Source organism: Talpa occidentalis, unplaced genomic scaffold (assembly GCF_014898055.3).
Source record: "Talpa occidentalis isolate TD23 unplaced genomic scaffold, MPIMG_talOcc4v2.1 talOcc4.15, whole genome shotgun sequence".
NCBI classification, from domain to species: domain Eukaryota; kingdom Metazoa; phylum Chordata; class Mammalia; order Eulipotyphla; family Talpidae; genus Talpa; species Talpa occidentalis.
In genome coordinates, this window is record NW_023601543.1 from 27,753,012 (window position 1) to 27,761,282 (window position 8,271).

Consider the following 8,271-nt stretch of genomic DNA (forward strand, 5'->3'; position numbering starts at 1 on the left):
ATCAAAACTACAATGTGATACCATCTCACATCAGTGAGAATGGCACATATTAAAAAAACTAGCAACAACAAATGTTGGCAAGGATGTGGAGAAAAAGGATCTCTCCTGCACTGCTGGTGGGAGTGCAAACTGGTCCAACCACTATGGAAAGCTGTGTGGAGATTCCTCAACCTACTAAAGATAGAGCTTCCATAAGATCCAGCAATCCCACTCCTAGGTATTTACTATTTACCCAGAGGACACAGAAACATTAATTCCAAAGAGCACCTGTACCCCTATGTTTATAGCAGCACTGTTTACAATAGTTAAGCTTTGGAAATAACCCAAATGCCCAAAAATAGATGACTGGATCAAGAAGATGTGGTACATGTACACAATGGAATATTTCTCAGCATTCAAAAAAGATAAACACATGCAATTTGCAGCAACATAGATGGAGCTGGAAGGGATCATGCTTAGAGAAATAAGCCAGGAAGAAAAAGAAAAATACTGGATGGTCTCACTCATAGCAGGAACCTAGAAAAACCTAAATAAGGGACCAGGAAAAAGAATAACTATAAGAAAGAAAAAAATCAAAATCAACAAACAACTATGAACCAGAGACACACTTGGGGGGGGTGCGGGGAAAGGAGGGATTGGGATCAAAATTAGGGGGTTGCAATTGTATGGGGAATATACACATTTAAAAAAATAAATAAAACAAAGAAAAAACAATTTTGAGATTAAGGATCTGTGTACCCCTATGTTTATTGCAGCACTATTTAAAATAGGTAAGATATGGAAACAACCTAAATGCCCAAAAATAGATGACAGGATCAAGAAGGCATGGGATAGGGCTTCCCCGGTGGCTCAGCAGTTGAGCGCTGGGTAGCGAAGCTGCCTGCAGCCTCTGCAGCATCGGTTTGATCCCTGGCCGCTGGGCGAGGGTCCCACATGGTGCGCAGACCTCTCCTGCCACCCGCTGCTCCCCTCAGCAGTGTATTTCGTCAGTCTGCCTGTTCTGTTCCCCACTCTGGCTCTGGTGAATTCTCTCACCTTCCCGTGCTTCTGACTGTACCCAGTGCTTGTATAAATAAATAAATAAATCTTAAAAAAAATAAAAAAAAAGAAGGTATGGTATATATATGTATATATATATATATATATATATACACACACACACACACACACACACACACACACACAATGGAATACTATTCAGCAATCAAAAAAGATAAACTCATGCTATTCGCAGCAACATAGATGGAGCTGGAAGGGACTATGCTCACTGAAATAAGTCAGAAGGAAAAAGAAATATATTGGATGGTTTCACTTATAGGAAGAATGTAGAGGAAACAAATAAGGGATCAGGGGAAAAAAGTAACTATAATAAATTAAAAAATCAAAATGAACAGGCAACTATATATCAGAAACATTCTCCTGGGGAGGAAGAGGGAGAAGGATCAAAACAAGGGTGGGAAAAGCACAAGGGACTATGGTGATGGGACACGGGTGAATGGTGGTGGGAATTTCATGGGGACTACACTGAGAGGAGAAAGCATACATTGTATAAAAATGAAGAATGATAGAAATTATATATAAAATAAAAAAAATTAAAAAAGAAGAAATAAAAAAGTCAACTGAAAAATAAAAGTCTAACACTGGGAAAACTATCCAAACCAGCAATCCCACTCTCAAGCATGTATCTAAAAAATATGAAACCATCAACACAAAACCCATACATTCCACAATGTTCAAAGCAGCATTATTTACAATAGCTAGGGCACAAAAGCAGACTAAATGCCATCAGTGGATGATCAGATCAAGAAGATGTATATTCACACTACTGAGTACTGTTCAGCCACAAGATAGAGTGAAATGCAGCCAATTTTCAACAAAATGGAAGGAGTTTGAGAGAATTACGTGCAGTAAAACAAGTCAGAAAAATAAAACACATACTAGACATTTACAATTTGATAACTTAAAACACTTCAAAAACCAGTGGACATGAATAAACAATGTGAGGACTCTGAGGTTAAGAAGAAGGGGGAGGGAAATGGAGAGAGAGGGATATAAGGGGAAGGTGGTGAAGAAAAAGATAAAACATCAATGGGATATTAAAAGAGAGGGGCCTCCCTGGTGGCTAAAGGGGTTAAATCTCAGCACTATGAAGCTATTGGCAGCCACCACAGCACAAGTTCGATGCCCAGACAGGGAGCTACCCACATGGCACAACAGACTTCCCCTGTCTCACCCGCTACTCCCCTCAGCAGTGTATTTCAGTACATCTGCCTGTTCCGCTCCCCACTCTGTCTCTGGTGAATCCTCTCACCCCCACACCTCTGAGCTACACCCCAGCTCTTGTATGCATAAATAAATTTTTAAAAAATCCTTTAAAAAAATAAGAGAGTTAGGATCGGAAAAGCAAATAAAAAATAAGAAAATTAACTGCATTCCTGAAAATAGAGGGGGCTTTGAACTAGGAGAAATAATTGAAAAATGGACATAATTTGATGTAATAAAACACATTAGGTTTCTATGTCCTCTAAAATAATGACAATAAGAATCATTTTAAAGATTTTTTGAAGATTTATTTATTTATTTATTTATTTATTTATTTATTTATTTATTTATACAAGCACTGGGTACAGTCAGAAGCGCGGGAGGGTAAGAGAATTCACCAGAGCCAGAGCGGGGAGCAGAGCAGGCAGAAGGACCGAAGTATACACTGCTGAGGGGAGCAGCGGGCGGCAGGAGAGGTCTGCGCGCCATGTGGGACCCTCCTCCGGTGGCCGGGGAGCAGCCCGGGATCGAACCGGCGCTGCAGAGGTTGCAGGCAGCTTCACAACCCAGCGCTCAACCGCTGCGCCACTGGGGAGGCTCCATTTTAAAGATTTAATTTAATTTAATTTATTTATTTATTTAGTTATTTTTTAATAATAAATTTTATTTTTATATTCCCCCATACAATTGCAAAAGCCCCATTCTGACCCCAATCCTTCCCTTCCCGCCCCCTACCCCCCAAAAAGTGTCTCTGGTTCATAGTTTTTTGTTGATTTTGATTTTCACTTTCTTATATTCATTTTCCTGGTCCCTTATTTAAGTTTTCTAGATTCCTGCTATGAGTGAGACCATCCGGTATTTTTCTTTTTCTTTTTGGCTTATTTCACTGAGCATGATCCCTTCCAGCGCCATCCATGTTGCTGCAAATTGCATGTGTTTATCTTTTTTGAATGCTGAGTAATATTCCATGGTATATATGTACCACATCTTCTTGATCCAGTCATCTATTTTTGGGCATTTGGGTTGTTTCCAAAGCTTAGCTATTGTAAACAGTGCTGCTATAAACATAGGGGTGCAGGTGTTCTTTGGAATTGATGTTTCTGTGTCCTTTGGGTAAATACCTAGGAGTGGAATTGCTGGATCATATGGAAGCTCTATGTTTAGTAGGTCCAGAAATCTCCACACAGCTCTCCATAGCGGTTGGACCAGTTTGCACTCCCACCAACAGTGCAGAAGAGTTCCTTTTTCTCCACACCCTCGCCAACATTTGTTGTTGCTAGTTTTTTTAATATGTGCCATTCTCACTGGTGTGAGATGGTATCTCATGGTAGTTTTGATTTGCATTTCCCTGATGACAAGTGATGTTGAACATTTTTTCATATGTCTGTTGGCCATATGCATTTCCTCTTCAGAGAAGTTTCTTTTTAGCTCTTCTGCCCATTTTTTGACTGGATTATTTTCTTTGTTGTTGCTGAGTCTCATCAGCTCTTTGCAGATTTTTGTGATCAGTCCTTTATCATTAGTGTTGGGTGCAAAAATGTTCTCCCAGTTGGTGGGGTTTCTCTTTGTTTTTGTTTTTGTCTTTTTTGCTGTGCAGAAGCTCTTTAATTTGATGTAGTCCCAGCTGTTTTAAAGATTTTAAACTCAGTGAATAAGCAGATAAAAATGAACTAGTGCAAAACCAAGACAAAACAAAAAGAAGATGTACAAATGTCCAACAAGCTTACAAAAAGATGTTCAGTATCATTAGCCATTAGGGAAATGCAAATCAAAACTACAAGGAGACACCATTCCATACCCACTTGGATGGTTACAATTTTAAAATGGAAATGTTTTTGTATGGACAAATTGCACATTTTTGGTGGGAATGCAAGATGGTACTCTTGCTGTTGAAAACAGATTGGCAGTTTCTCAAAAAGTTAAACATAGAATTAACCCATGACTAAGCAAATCTTTTCCTAGATAGATATCCAAAGGAATTAGAAATGGTTATTCAAGAAAATACACAAATGTTCGTAACAGCGTGATTCAAAATCAACAATGGGTAGAAACAACCCAAATGTCAGTGGGTGAATGGATAAATGAAATGTGGTATACCATACAATGAATTATTATTATTATTATTACAAATTTTTAAAGATTTATTTTTTATTTATGCATACAAGAGTTGGGGTGTAGCTCAGAGGTGTGTGTGGGGTGAGTGGGTGAGAGGATTCACCGGGGACAGAGTGGGGAGCATAATAGGGGGATCTACTGAAATACACTGCTGAGGGGAGCAGCGGGTGAGACAGGAGAGGTCTGCTGCACCATGTGGGTTAGCTCCCTGGCCAGGGATCGAAGTCATGCCGCAGTGGTAGGCGACAGCTTGATAATGCTGACTTTAACCCCCTGCGCCACCAAGGAGGACCACAATGAGTTATTATTAAACATAAAAGAATACAGTAGCATACATGATATAATGTGGATCGACCTCAAAAACATTATGCTAAATTAACCAGGCGAATGGTCACAAAAATATATGATTCCATTTATATGAAACATCTGTAACAGGTAAATCCATAGAGACAGAACACTGATCAGTGGCAACAAGAGTTTTAGGGAGAGGAGTGTAAGTGCTTAAAGGGTGTGAGATTTCTTATGGGATGATGAAGATATTTTGGAACTACAATAAAGGTGGTGGTTGCACACATTGTGAATGTACTAAATAACTACATGAATTGTTCACTTTAAAATCATTAGTTTTATGTTATGTGAATTTGCCTCAATTTGAAAAACACAGGAATGAAGTGGGAACATGCTTCAATAGATGAACTTGAAACCATTATGGTGAGACACATCGGGCACAAAGGGACATATACTGTATACTTCCATTTATGTGACGTCCAGAGGAGGCAAATCCTTAGAGAATAAAGTTAATTAGTAGTTGTCTAGGGCTGGGAGAAGGGAGAAATTTGGGAGGGAGGAATAGGGAGTCACTGTTTCTGGGTATGAGATTTTCTTATCAAAGGGATGAAAATGTTCAGGAATTACAGGGATGATGGCTGTGCAACACTGTGAATATACTAAAAAATCACTGAGTTATACACTTTAAGGTGAATGTTACAATATGTGAGTTATATCCGGTTAAAAAAAGAATGTACTGTTAAAATAAAAATAAGAATGTAACATAGGGCTTATAATATATTAAAAATATACTGTAATAGTAATAGCACGAAACTGAGGTGGTTTTATATAATAGTATACTATATCGTGCACTATTATAATCTTACAATACACATGAAGTGGCATTATATAACTTGAATGTAGACTTTGATAAGTTAAAGATGTAGATCATAAACCCTAAAGCAGTCACTAAACAAACTGTTTTAGCTAATATGCCACAAAAGACAAAATGGAATTGAAAAATATTCAATCTGAAAAAAAGCATCACACATGAACAAGTAATAAATAGCACAAATAGAAAACAAATAGCAAGATGATAGATTTAAACCTAAAAACATTAAATGTGGTCTACTAAAAGGCAAAGATCGCCAGATTGTATTTTAAAAAATACAAGATCCAAACTTATTCTGTCTTACAAGAAATGCACTATAAATATAAAGACAGAAATAGGTTAAAAGCAGGGGCTTCACTGGTGGTGCAAGGGATTAAGAAGCAGCCTATGAAGCTATCCGCAGCCACTGCAACACAAGTTCTATCCCGGACAGGGAGGTGACCCACATGGCGCAGCAGACCTCTCCTGACTTGCCCGCTGCTCCCTTCAATATTTCAGTCAACCTGCCTGTTCTGCTCCCCACTCTGTCTCTGGTGAATCCTCTCACCACCACACCTCTGGCCTGTACCCCAGTTCTTGTATGCATAAATAAATTTAAAAAATCTTTTTTAAAAAATAGGTTAAAAGCAAAATTATGGAAATATATACCGTGCTAACAGTACACAAAGTTTTATTGCTATCATTGTAGATTTCAGTGCAAAGAATATTAACATTTTCTTTACCATTTTACCATTACCATAATGATAAAGGGATCTTTTCATAAAGAGGACATAACCATCATAAATATTTATGTAAATAATATCAGATCTTCAAAATAGATGAAGCAAAAGCTAATAGAGCTGCAAGGAGAAAAACTTTAGCACATTGTCATGTTCCCACGGCTGCTTCAGCTTGCTCAGAGAGGATAAAATACTGGTTTCTCAGAGTAGGAGGATGTGTTTATGAAAATGTCTTTTCGGCTGTTCTCTCCTTACTCTTCATGGGGGGTAGTTTTCTATGCTGCTGTTGGCCTGAAGGTGAGCAATAGCTGCTATAGCTGTACATAGTAGACTTAAAAACATATTTAAACCCAGTTATCTTAAAACCTAGCTTCTTACTATTTTGGTATAAGTTAAGCAGGGCTCCATTTTAGCCCAGATGTTTTTCAACTTGACTTTAACCTTTCCTCTCTCTCTAATCTGATAAATAACCACATATTGCGTGGCCCAGTTGGCTTGGTGTTTTTTCATCTAATTCCCAGTGTAAATTTTTGCTGAAGGGAGCCAAATAAGGAAAGCTCCTACATGTGACATATGATCAATGGAGGTTATAGTTAGTAAGCTCAAGTTGTTTCTGTGTTGATGTACGTTAACATAAATAAAATATAACTTTCCTATTAGAAATAAAACCGTTTTTCCATTTACTGAGTACTTTCTGCATTGTCTGGAATAGACAGTATCCACACAGTCTCAGGTAATAGTCATACACTCTGGTCCTTACTTGATCACTACTAGTGCTGAAGGGTTTGCAGACCAGAGCATTCAAACTCCAGAAGTTTGTCTGGAATCAAGTACCCTGAGGAAGTTCATCCAAGGTGGGCACCAGGCCAGACTCATAGGGTTTCTTTAGCTGCAGAGGCTTAGACCAGACAAACAAGAATATCATGAGGTACAGTCAATTCACTGTTGGTCCCCAGTGACCAAGGGCTAACTCTAAAGGGTGAGAAAAACACTTATCCTTAACTGGGAACCAAGATTTCCAAAGACGCAGCTTGTCTCTTCTTATGAGGTAGAGACACCTGTAGTGCTATGACTCACTACCCCACCTGAGATTCTGTGGTTTTTGATTAGATGTTGAGTGAAAAAAATGTGGAAACTTTGCCTGCAACCTTCAGAAAGTCATTTATCCATTCTAAGTTTCAGCTTCTACATCTATAAAATGGAAATCAATTCTTGCAGTTTGACTACAGGAGGATTATTGAGCTCAGATGAAATAATGTGTGAAGAATGACATTTTAATGAAAACTGTATAAATGGGTTACTTTTGTTGCTAAAGACATCAGAAGTAGTCTTCCTTACAGCCCTAATTATTGTGTCAGAGTGAACAAAGCTCTGACACCTGAGTTTACCATTGTGATAGACTGGCAATAGCAAGCACATTATTGGCCCCAAGAAAATAAAATAGAAAACTATTTTAATTTAAAGTAAAATATATTCACTTCTTAGTAGGCTCCTTTAGAACCTGGTTGAAACTAGCAAATACTCTCAGACTGCCTTTGGCTTGAGCCTGTTCAGTCTTTTGTAACCTCCAGTCTAAGCAATCACTCTGCTACTCTTAATGAAAGGAAGGGAAGCAGATCTGAAGTACTTACACAGGCTCATCATTCAGAGGCTCTTGAAGCTAGAAAATCAATTGTTTTCGGTACTTCCGTATTTATTGACCTGGTAACACTTTGGGGCTTTTTACTGACTTCAGGAATGTTACCTGGCCTGGCAGATTTCTCTAAAGTAGTAGTACCAGCTTTCTGGAGTTTTGAGATCAGTTATTGGTGCTTAAAATCTAGTCTGTCAATGAGGCAACTGAGATTGTTCATTTGAATAGGATGGAGCTAGCCAAATAACCACCTGTGATGCGGGGGTGGGACGTCTAAATGTACTCTTTCAAGATCCACTGAGACAATATTTAGAAAAAGCTTAACAATTTAGGATCATAATGGACATTACTTTTTGCTCTGTTTCATTGTAAGAAACATGGAA